A 12,960-nucleotide genomic window follows, 5' to 3' on the forward strand; every position below is an offset into this window, starting at 1 on the left:
CATACACAGCTGAATGTTACAGGGCCTACAAAAAAGACACACATTTGGCCTCTTTCCCATTCTCTCCACAATTAATAATTCAATTTTACAGTTACTTCATTAATTTGATTATACATAGAACAGCTTTTGGGTGTGGTGTTGCCTGTCCTTGAAAATAAAAAGTAATTGAAATTTTTCTCTGGGTTCTCCTCAATTATTCATCTGCTACAAATATTACTTTTAGTAATGACAAGGTGGCAGCAACAAAGATCATGAACTCAGTCATAGTTTGCATTTGGATTAATGTAATACCAGAAGTGAGAAAATTACTGGCTATTAATTCCAAAGGATTAGGCATTCCTAAGCCCCTGTTGATTACACCCATATTTCTGGCAGTGGAAACCCAGTGGTTTTTTTTTTTTTTTTATTTTCAGACCTTTGCACCAATACTTTAATTATTCTTCCCTTCAATACTTCATTCCTCTGTTTATCCTTAATATCAGAGAATCCCAGGATGTTTGGGTTGGAAGGGACCATAAAGCTCACCCAGCTCCACCCCTGCCATGGCAGAGACACCTTCCACTGTCCCAGGCTGCTCCAAGCCCTGTCCAGCCTGGCCTTGGACATTTCCAGGGATACAGCATTTATTTATCCCTTAAAACAATCAATTACTCAAGTTTAAGATGTGCAATATCTTTCAGAAAACATTTTAGAGTCCAAAAACAAAACCTTTGTGTGCTTGAGAAGGTTTTTTCCCACAGTACCATTTTTTCCCCTACAGACAAAACTGACACAAACCAAAGCACAGAAAAATTTGGTAATAAAAGAGGAAAAAAAAAAATTGCTCTTTCTATGAGTAGGAAGTTTTGTTAAAAACATACTTTCTTCTAAATTAGTATTAGTTTCAGGAAGCTTCTCTAGGCTTCAAAAGAGAGTTTCCTTCAGATGAAAAATGTGGGGTTTTTCTTAAGATGAAAACAACGTTGAAAAGGTTTTTGTTTGAAGCTACATTCAAGGAGTCGCATTTTTTTCAGCTACCAAATATTCATAAAAAAAGTCAGCCTGAGGATTTTGTTTTCCAATTAAAAGCACACGTTTTTCAATGGAGAATTTTTGAAGATGAAAAATCTTCAGGAACTTAATCCCAGCCTTAAATGTTCAGAACATAATCCTAACAAATCTCTATCCAGATTTGTCACTGATTTATTACCATAGTGCACTATTTTGCTATGCTAATAATTATTTTGATATTAATGATGTAATTTCTTGTTTGTTTAATTCTTACTTAATTCTTAAAACCCTTCCTACAGAAAGCAATGCCAGTAACAAACTTTCCCTTTTTTTGTATATCTGCAAAGTTCCGTTAAATAGAGAATCTGGACATCAAATAACATATATTATACTCATAATATTTTTATGAGAAAAGAAATTTTCACTGTCTTCCTCATGGAGACAGGAAATTGGGAACAGAAGTTTAATTCCAGTTCAACTCTAATTAATTTTAAATATCTTGGTGTTTAGGTGCAACACAATCCCCCAAAGCTGCAGGTAGGATAAGCGGGTGGGAGAGGCCTCTTCCTGGGAATGTTTTGCTCTCTCTGAGACAGAAATCTCTTAGGATCCCTTTCCTTTCCCATTTGCTACTTTGGGAACAAATTGTATCTCATCAAAGTTGGATGAGTCTGCACTGAAAAGATTCCCAGGGGGAGAAGGAGGAAAATATTTTGTCAGAGGAAAAATTGGCAGTTGTGTCTTATACTCCAGACAAGACCTTGGTGGTCAATACCTGCTGATTTATTAATAAAATGTGTTATATAGAGCTTTATCCTTATGATTACTGTGAAATATCTTTATTTGGTTTAAGAAGGATTTGGTAAAGAAAGATTTCCTTAGAGTTTTTTGGTTTTTTTTTTCAGCACACAAGGACAGGAGCAGGTGTAGAAACTCGTAGGCGGGTGTAGAAACTCGTGCAGAGGTTGAACAGGAGCCTGAAAACCCCTTGTGAATTAACAGCCTGTCCAGGGGCCTGGGGACACTTCTGCCACCAAAGGCCATCCCACAGTAGTGACTTCTATACATTCCCATGGGTGAAAGGCAGAAAAATGCCTCCGGCAGAGTGAAGAGCCCAAGAACTTTTCTGGCTGAAGCTCACATGAGCTGAGAAATTGGGCAGATTCATCTTAATTATTTCAAGACATTCTAACGGCTGTTTGGAAAGCTCCAGCTGCAGGTACCAAACACCTCGTGTCACCTGAGCAGCACAGGGCCAGCAGAACTGCTGTGCTGTGAGCAGTGGGCTCTGAGCATTTACACCAGGAGCAGTGGGGCTCTGAGGATTTACACCAGGAGCAGTGGGCTCTGAGCATTTACACCATGAGCAGGGAGCTCTGAGCATTTACACCAGGAGCAGGGAGCTCTGAGCATTTACACCAGGAGCAGTGGGCTCTGAACATTTACACCAGGAGCAGTGGGTTCTGAGGATTTACACCAGGAGCAGTGAGGCTCTGAGGATTTACACCAGGAGGAGTGGGGCTTTGAGGATTTACACCAGGAGCAGTGAGGCTCTGAGGATTTACACCAGGAGGAGTGGGGCTTTGAGGATTTACACCAGGAGCAGTGAGGCTCTGAGGATTTACACCAGGAGGAGTGGGGCTTTGAGGATTTACACCAGGAGCAGTGAGGCTCTGAGGATTTACACCAGGAGCAGTGGGCTCTGAGCATTTACACCAGGAGCAGTGGGCTCTGAACATTTACACCAGGAGCAGTGGGCTCTGAGCATTTACACCAGGAGCAGTGGGCTCTGAGCATTTACACCAGGAGCAGTGGACTCTGAGGATTTACACCAGGAGCAGGGGGCTCTGAACATTTACACCAGGAGCAGTGGGTTCTGAGGATTTACACCAGGAGCAGTGGGGCTCTGAGGATTTACACCAGGAGCAGTGAGGATCTGAGGATTTACACCAGGAGCAGTGAGGCTCTGAGGATTTACACCAGGAGCAGTGGGCTCTGAGCATTTACACCAGGAGCAGTGGGCTCTGAACATTTACACCAGGAGCAGTGGGCTCTGAACATTTACACCAGGAGCAGTGGGTTCTGAGGATTTACACCAGGAGCAGTGGGCTCTGAGGATTTACACCAGGAGCAGTGAGGCTCTGAGGATTTACACCAGGCACTGCAGGCTTTGGGCCACAGCCTTTCTTTGGCTGTCCATCTCTAGCATCTACTCAGTTTGTAACTCCCATCCTTAAATCCACTGTTCCTTTCCCAAATATAAAGTGGCATGGAAAATTCAACTTTCCAGAGGCAGGGTGGGTTTGTGGTTTCTTTTGAGCAGCAGTGTCAGGAGCTCAGGTTCATTTTAGATGAAATTCATCCAGCAAAGAGGAGATTGCTGCAGAGTGCGAGGAGATTTGCAAAGCTCATCGCTCCCTTGCTGCCTTCAGCCTGTGGGTTCCTGTGTGAACAGCTGCTCCCCTGAGGACACAGGCATCCAGGCATCTTCTTTATCAGTGACATCAGAAAAAACTTCTTTCCCCAAGTCTCCAGACTCTGAGCAAAGCAGCAGCTCTCTGAGCTTTGTGGTTCACCCTGCTCAAAAAAAGAAATTAGCTATCAGAGGATGATATTCCTGTATGTGCCCCAGGGACGTTGCACTCAAGTGCTTAGTCTGATATTAGGCCTGTATGAGTTAATTAAAAAATAATAATTTTTTCTTCTCCTCTTCTGGTTGTCTCCAAATATTTTCAGGCAAATATGCTGAAATCACAAAACTTACAAAGGGATTGCTTTAACTAGGAGATAGGGTATGAATTCAGCATATTTTCTGCATAGAAATATGACATTTGTATGGAAATGACCCATTTTCTTGAACAGGCAGCTATACATCACAGAAGTTTCACTGTAACGTTTATGCAAAAGAGATTGGGAAGCACTTTTCCATAAAGTGCTGATTTCCCCCAGATGAAATAATAAGGCAAAGCACAATCCAGAAGCTCAGGAGAAACATTTCACTCAATGTCATATGTTCTGGGTGTTTGTTTTGATTTCCACGATGATTTCATGTTTGTCTGCCTTCTCCCTGAAGGAAATGCAGGGCTTAGGAAGGAATGATCCATTCTCCCTTTTTTTCTTTCTTAATCATATCCCAGCTTCCAAACGATGGCAGAAGGGCAGCAGGACATTTCCATCCTGCTCCAAGGACCAGGACAGCCTGGGAATGGGCAGGGTGGAGGCACAAGGAGGTTTTTCTGCAGGATCAGACAAGGGTTCTGCCACAGGGAGCCAAAATCCCCGTGACAAATCCACGCTCCCATGACCTACATCTCTTGGAATATTTGCACAATGCATGTGGCAATCCAGCAATCAGGCAGCACTCCCGGGCACACAGCTCAAGGAATGCTGAGGGATCGGTACTTTGCACCTTTTCCTTTCAAATGCAGTGTGTTATGGTCTGGTATTCCTGGGGCTGAGCCACTTCTGGCTCTGCTCGGGGCCAAACTCAGAGTAAGGATCAGCAACACAAAATCAAAACCAACACCAACTCCAACACATCCATAGAAAGGTTCTATAACCATAGAATACATAACTAGCAAATCATTTTTAGGCTGCTTTTATTACAAAATTACAATTTGAATTAATAGTTGCACAATTACAAGATTGTTTTTTATGCCAGTGCTGAATGAAACGCTCTGACCTCGTTCAACCCCACCGAAGTCAAGTGCAAAATTCACCCTGATATGAATGAGAAATTCTTTGAGCTTATCATGAATTAAGGTATAGCTTGTTCTGATGATGAATTGAAAGTATTTAAAATCAATTAGAACAGAAAAGACACATCCCAAACTAGATGTTCACTGAGCTCAGATTCTTGATTTACAGCCCAACATCCTGACCCTAAATGGAAATCCATACATCACTGAGGCAACATAATCAAACTTCAGATAACTTACTTTAGAGCAGGAAATTTTTTTCCCCTGTTCAAGCCAGTTGCTGGGAAATTAACAGCAACCAGAATAATTAGCAGTGCAGGTATTTCACCATCAGAACTCTGAGAACATAGCAGAGGTTTCCAGTGCACACTCAACAACCCCTTTCCTTTGCCTATAAAACCAGCCCTGAGTCATTTTGGCCACCACTTTATTTCAAAAATGTGGAACAGCTCTGGAGCAACTCATGATTTACTGGAAGTCCTCTGGAAGAGTAAAAACCTTCCAGGCTTGTGCTCAGCCACTAAGCACCGCTCCTTTCAAAGCAGAAAAGAAAATTTAAGTCATTTGTGCCAATATGACATTAATGGAAGCAGCTTTTGTTGGGGGGGGAGTGTTACAGAAAAGGACACACTGTGGAAATGTGATTTCCCCTAGTTGCATGACCATTTATATAGAGAAATAGAAATTCATATAAATGTATACATTTCTATAGATACACATTTTGTACACTGTAGGCATATACATACATACATACATATCTACACAGGGTGTTATATACACATCCAGATTTGTATATACATATATATAAATATATATACACACGCAAATGCACACACAGCTTGCTTTGGAGCCAGCTAGAGTTATAAATTCTCCCTCCCCCACAGAGCCAAGATGATCTGAGCTGCCTCTGCTCAACACCCCACGGTTGTCTCTCCAGCCCGAATTAAATATAATCCTCATTATTCTGCCTCTCTGGTGCCTGAGAAACTTGGCAACCTCTCTGGGTGACTCGAGATGCAGCAGTTCCTCCTGCCTTTCCTCTCCTAACCTATTCTAGGAGATGCAATATGCTGCTAAGATTAAGTGTCCAAAATGCTAATATGTCTGAGCAGTGCCTCCACTGACCTACATCCATCGGGAATGTAGGTCGGAAAGGAGCTATTTTTAACCAAAATGCCCATATTTTAATTACAGTCCAAAGCAAGCCACATTCCTGAATCTCCCAGAAGTTTGCAAAGACTGAATTTTACACTTCAATAGTGTAATTATAGGTACATAGATATACACACAGTATACACAGCACATACTCAGCATTTCCGTGACACACGAGGCACTCACTCCTGCTTGGAGCTGACAGCAACTAATTTTAGGAATGTCTCCTCCTTCTCCCTGATGCATACCTGTTAGAGATCCTTCTTATCAGGGCTTTGTGCTCTGAAGGCTTGGACAGACTCTGGTTGGCTCGGAGGGGCTGGCAAAGGCCTGTGACACCACCACGGCCAACCTGGCGAGGCTGCCAGCAAGCTGAGGGCACTCCAGGCGGGGCAGAGGGAAGTCTCGAGGTGCAAGACACCACTCTACAGAAAAACCCAACAGAGAGAACTGTGTTTTCAGTTGGTCTCCACTCCAGGCACAAACAGAGGGGTCAGGGTGTGTCCTCAGCCCATGGAGGATCTGTGCATGCAGGCAGGTAAAAGCAAATCTGGGAATGCCAGCGACCTGCAGGCTGGTGAGAGCTTGGGCTAAAGGCAGGAAAAAAAGGGTCTGGGAGCTATTTGTTACCTGCTCCAAAATAAGGGCTTGCTACAAGAATTTCATGTAGTTATTGGCTCTCTCAAAGCCAGCAAGAGGCACTTGACTTTCAGGTGCCATTCTCACTGTCAGCCTTGGCAAAATTCCCACTTGTCACAGCTTAACCCTTGCCATTCCTTCCATCAGCTTCCCTGGCTGCAGTGTCACAGCCTCCCACTGCTAACAGGAGGAATACATATATATATTTTTAATCCACATAAACTGGATCCATCCACAATTCTTCATTGGTTTAAAACTGAAGGGGACAATTAAGCATGGACTGAACAATTACTCTCTGCCTTAATCAGTGCCTTGACTCCTCCTCAGGACCCCTCAGGGCTGTGACTTGCCCTTTTTTTGAAGAAAACACTGACATCAACTGGGTCTAAAAAAGACTTTTTACTTGCCATATTTCTTTGCTTGCCAATACTATCCACTTTCCAAAGCAGCCAGGTTTTTGGGTCACTGCAAGAAAACATAACAGAAGTGATGCCACAGGAAATGTCTCTCTGATTAAGAAGAATGCATTTAGCTACAGATTTATTCCAGCAGTGCTTTGGGGACAACTGATCAGTCCTGCCCTTGCATGGCAGTTTAACAGCACCAGAGAAACCTGGATGTGCTCCCTAAAAAAGACAGACAAACTTAACTGACCATCATCCATTACCAATGCCTAATTTTTGTAAAGCTCATTTTTCATCAAAGCAGCACAACGTGAATTTTCTCAGTGCTCCCAGCGCACACGGGGCCGGTGCCTCCAGCGGTGCAGGACCCCAAGGACAGGATTTGTCAGGTGGAGCAGCTTGGCTGGTCCCATCCAACCCTGAAATCTCACTAATGGGGATTTCCAGCACCTCCATTTGAGTCAGACTGTGCTGGGCACTCCCAGGACACCGCAGAGTGAAGACATTTCAGCTCTGAGTGGCAATTCCTACGCTCTTTGGAGCAGAGCTCCTTCACTCTCCAAAGAAAGGAAGCACAAGAATTAAAGTCCTATTATGAGAATTTTCACACTGCAATGTTTCCCTCTCTCTGGTCATGCCAGTGATAAAATCAAACTGAACGATCACAGAACAAAATAAAGCCACAATCCAAACCATTAATTAGCTTTGATTCCCAAAGCCAAAGCCTCCAAAGTTCAAAGATAGACTTTGGTTCAAGGGTTATTTAGATAATGGACATTTTATATATATATATATTTAAACACATAAAATAATTTAGAGACCAAGTACAAAAGCAAAGGTTTATGTATCTTTCTGTAAAACTCAGTTTAGGACAGTTACTGTTGGGACTGAGTTTTAAACAAGTACAGCCTGAAAAAATGATCAAAAAATACATTCCTGTAATTCTTTGAGGTGTAATCCATCTACTGTCTCTGGAACAGCAAGGGAAAGCTAGAAAAAAGAAATGCATAAAACCGCCATAAACAGTATATTAATGCCACTGTAACATTTGGGGAATGTCATTAACTTCAGATAAGGTCCCTGTAGGACAAAAAGGCCTAAATTCTTGAGCTTTTTTTTTTTGGTTGCTTGGTTGGTTTTTAGAGTAACTGTCACAGGAGTCCTTCCTCAGGAATGGTGCTGGGTGCCACCACCACCAGCAGGGATGACAGTGCCACCAGAAGCAGCAGCACAAATGAAGTCTTTCCCATTCCAAAAGTGATTTATCACAATTCAGGAATTCCTGCTTGGAATTATTCAAGCCCTACTGCAAAATCTGATCACTGCAGAGAGCCTCCCTCCCTGGCACCGTGCTCCAAGGACAAGCCAAATTGCTGTGCCACATGCCATGGGCAGGATATTCCTCCACAGGCAGTGGCATTAGCTGCAATTCCCAAGTACAGAGAGAGTCAATCCTTGGCTAACCTGAAATACCTCTTCAGGATTCACAGAATATATAGGATATTCTTGAGAGATTTAGAAATTTCTAGTGGAAAAATAAAGACATTAGGAAAAGTAAATGGACATTAAAGATTCAGGACATAGTACATAGGACTTGGCCATGAATATTTCATATTTGCTCTGCCCTCTGCTAGTATCTGGTTTTCTATTTAAGGCACCCTAAAGCTGAGTAATGCATGTCCACACCTCTAAATAATGCCTAAGAATAACCCCACTCTTCAGATCCACACCCTTAACATTCAGAAATATCAGGGTTGATGCACCACCCACCCTACAGAGACCACCCAGCATGAATGTGGGACAGAGCATTCCTACAGCTCTGCTCTCTGAGCCTTTTCCTCTCATTTCCCCACAAAAAAGATCCATCTGACACTATCCTGAGAAACACCACAATACTGACCAATTTAGCAGAGAAAATGCCACCACAGGGAAGTGTTTCCAAATACTTCCACAGGGATCAAAAATAACCTACAAGTGTCACCCCAGCAGTCTCCTGAGCAAAGTCAATGCTTTCATAGAAATCCGCCAAACTGCCCCAACAACCTGAACAAAAATGAGATAATGACAGAATTTTACAGCTAGGAAACTGTCAGGAACAAGGAAAAGATATTTTAAAGAAGTTTTAGGAAACACAGTTGTCACTGCCTGTCAATCACAGAAACATAAATGCCCTGGGTTGGAAGGGACCTCCATATCCTTGCTCTCAAAGAAAAAGATAATACTAATAAAGTATTTCCAAATAATTTGCAATTGTTACACTAGTAATCTTGGCTAGTTGGTCACCAATGACATTAGAGCTAAACAAATTTGTTTTTCAAATCAAAAGCCTTAAAGATTGTTTGGTTAATTTGTGAGTGAGGTCAATCAGAGAATTATTGAATTGATGGCAAACCCATTTTCTCTGTACCATTACTCATTTTATTCTGAAAGAGTCCCATGGAGTACTTGTCTCAAAATACTTGAATCCACTTAATAGATGTTGTAATTTTCTGAGATCAGATTTTGCTCTTCATTCAAGTCTGTTGACTAAAACTGTGCATAATGTGGTGTTTCAATATTGGCTTCCAAGGGAGCAGAATTGGGCCTCCACTCATTCCCACTCAAGGGTTCTTTCCAAGCACATTCCAATTCTTCCACTGCCCAATCAAACCAGAAATATTTCAAGAACTGGAAAAAATATTTCCATTCACATCAGAATTAAAAAATAGGATTTTTTTTGTACAAAGAGCTGTTGTGAGCTACATCCTGGGTCGATTTGCATTTCTTCCATGGAGAAAAACTGTGTTGTACTGTGTACAGCATAAATACATAAATGTGTACACACAAATACATACATACATAAATTCACTGAGAACCTCAGCTACAGATTGAAAACCAAGCCTTGGAAAAACTCAGAAAACAGGAATGTGCAGCACACAGCAGCCTGATTTCCCAGTGTCCATAAATCCACGTTGTAAAAGCAAGTGCCTTTGGATGAATGGCAATCCTGGAACAAGTTCACCCTGGAGTGGCTGGAGAGCTGCCAGGAGTCACACCCGTGGTAATGTCCTGAGCAATGAACTCCCACACTTAGGGCCAAATTCTACATGCTGTTCTTCACGTGAACATCTCTGTTAAACCTCAACCCGAAGCATCTCCTCTTCTTCGTGTGGAGTGGGTACTTGAAGCAAGAGGAAGCAGCACAGAGACCATCAAGTGCTGCTGGCACACCCAATGCTTCAGAAGAACAGCCTCATATTTTGGAGAGACCTTTCCCTCCTGGTGCTCTCAAAGTTCTCACAGAGAACACAAGTTGGACAAACCCACATATTTCTGGCTTAAAACCAAATCAGCTGTGCTGCCACACGCAAAGGTGGCTTTGTCTGGAAAGGCCTCTGACAAATTCTGGAGCTGCCACAGCTTAACTCATGTTCACTGAATCTCCTAAGAAATGAGATTTGCACTCTCCAATAACACTAATCACAGCAGCAGGCAACACGCTTTCCAAAATTGAGATTATTACTCATACCATAACATTTGACATCTTTCTATCACTTGATACACTCAAGAGATCCATAAACCCATTTCCAAACAAATTTTTTAACCTAGGGTACAATGTGATGGTGACATCAATGACAACATCCAGAAAATACAAAAAAGCACCAATAATTGAGCACCAGGATCATCCTTTCCATTTCCCTGTGTGCAGTTCTTGGCTGGGACTGGGGCTTACCTGGCCTTGCTGTTCTTTTTCACCTGTAGGAAGAATTTCAATGGTCAGTGAGGGAATAAACCAAACACTTGCTGAAGGTTTTACTACCACAGGCTGAGCTGCTCAGGCTGACATCAGGTACTTGTACGATCATGAAATCAGCTAAAAATATTGTATTTCACATAGCATCCCATCAAACAGCTCTAATGCAACTGCAGATAATTTTTTATTTGATTCGTTCCCAGTCGCATTAATGCTACCACTGCTACTGCTGATAAAGACAGAGTTATCATTAATACTCCCTATTAATTAGGAGGAACCTGGGTTGGAGCATGCAAAGTGTCACCCACTGCAGGTCAGAGATGATGGATCCACTTTTTTTTCCTCCAGTGGGAAAGGAATGCTGCTACCCACTGAGCCTCAGCTCAACACAATGAAAATGCAAAATAAAAGTCATCAAAACACCCTTTAGACATCACACTTAGATATTGTCAACACTTCCAGAGCAAATCATCCCCCAATCACCTCAGTTCACAAGGGAAAGGAAGTTTCCTACGCAAGGAAAGAAAAATAACTCAGCGTAAGCCAAAAATGATCTCTTTTAATAAAAAATTCCTTTCTCATAGAACAAATTTATTTTCACTGAATAAATAGATCTGCTCACCGTCCACGGGCGAGATTACTGCCTATAATAAGGATGAAATTCTCTTGCTTTTCTGCAGTTTAATTAAAATATAAACAGTATTTGCAACCGACTTTACTCTATTTGGATACAAGTATGAACACTTGGGGCTTTGAGGACATTGCCAAATGTATACAGCACCACTCTCACTGGGGCTTATACTTTAACCTGATTTATACAGCTCCACGCATCACTTGCATGTAGGCTTATCAATATAATTATTACAATTACGATAAGAAGGATTTGGCCTTTGCACTCGCCTGTTTAATACTCTTAGCACGTGCATGCTTTTCCACTATCTATTAAAAACTCAACAAAACAAACAAATGAGCAAACCCCAACGGGTCAGAGCTGAAGGCAGCAGTGAGGAAACACAATCTCAACTCAACAGAGGAAATTGCAAAGTGTAATATTTTTACTGATGGCATGGAGGGTGATGCCAGATTTACAGAGGTTCGGAGCTGTCCCTCCATCTCCAGACACACACAGCTGCTACCAAGGCTGGGGAAACGACTCTCCAAGAGAAAAAGCTCACCATGAGCATCCTGCCCGGAGCTGCAAATAGCAACACTGTGGGGACAACAAGTATTTATGGGTTTATCTCTGTTAAAACACACTGTGCGAAAAGGAAAGAGGGCAGGTGGTGGGGCGGGTGACCTCGGCAATGTGACCCTTTGCCAGGAGGGGACAGAGCCCGGTCCCCTCGGGACAGCGGCAGGAGCGCTCCCAGCAGCACCTTTGGGGGAATAACCTCAATTCGCCTGGAGAAACCACCCCGACGGCTGTTCAGACAAATGATGCTGATGGACACACTGGGTGTTTCTGGATAAGCCCCACTCTCTGAAGGCCCTCGGGGCAGCGCCTGGGCCACGCGGGCGCCCGGCTCCGGGCGCTGCCCTTGGCGGCCCCGCCCGCCCCGGGATAAGGCGCCCGCGGGTACATTCGGCGGGGCGGACGGGGACAGGGAGCGGCGTCGGGAGCTGCTCCAGGCCGGGATCGGGTCCGGGATGGAATCCAGGATCGGGTCCGGGATCGATCCCGGGATCGATCCCGGGCTCGAGCCCGGGCGCTCCGGCCCCGCCGCCGCCTCAGCGCTGGGGCTGTGGCGCCACCTGGCGGCCGCGAGGGGCCGCGCCCCGCGCCCGGCCCGGGACCCGCGGGGACACAGCGCCGGGACAGAGGGACAGCGCCGGGACAGAGGGACAGCGCCGGGACAACACACCAACGCGGGCAAGATACCAACCGGGACCCGCCCGGGCAGGCAAATCCCATGGTCTTTGGTCTCCCTCCCGTCGCAGCGGGAGTGGGGAGAAGGGCGGCGCGGCCGCTGGGATGCTTTGTTTTCCCAGATCGCATCCCCCATTCCAAACTGGAAATGCGGTTTAAATCCCCGCTCCGGAGGGGTGGGAGCTCTCTAAGCGCTCACCCCGCTGCCAGCACCGGCAACATCCCTGCGGTGCCTCCCGGTGCCTCCAGCAGGCCGGGAACTGCGCTCCGGAGGGATGCACTCCCAATTTTCCCGATATTTTTAACTGTCAGGACAGTGCGGCAGGGATACAGATCGCAAATCGGATTTGTGACAGTCTCGGGTGGTATCTTGGCAAGAGACGCTGTACAGGGTTTTTTTCTCTGTTAACAACACAGTGCATTGAACTGTTATTAATAAAATAGCGTTCAAGGTTATGGGGGGAAGGAAATCTCTGT

General features: G+C 44.2%; 2 long non-coding RNA genes across 2 annotated transcripts in view; one reads left to right on the forward strand and one right to left on the reverse strand.

Annotated features, from left to right (window-relative positions):
- The window catches only part of LOC137479714 (uncharacterized), a 263,044-nt gene that overhangs the window by 224,099 nt on the left and 25,985 nt on the right, over positions 1 to 12,960 (forward strand). The window lies entirely within an intron of this gene.
- Positions 5,293 to 11,873, reverse strand: LOC137479716 (uncharacterized). The gene is made up of 2 exons (XR_011002466.1): positions 10,596 to 11,873; positions 5,293 to 6,944 (listed from the first exon to the last, which is right to left on the reverse strand). It is a non-coding gene; the product is annotated as an uncharacterized lncRNA (long non-coding RNA).

Source organism: Anomalospiza imberbis, chromosome 10 (genome assembly GCF_031753505.1).
Source record: "Anomalospiza imberbis isolate Cuckoo-Finch-1a 21T00152 chromosome 10, ASM3175350v1, whole genome shotgun sequence".
NCBI classification, from domain to species: Eukaryota; Metazoa; Chordata; class Aves; order Passeriformes; family Viduidae; genus Anomalospiza; species Anomalospiza imberbis.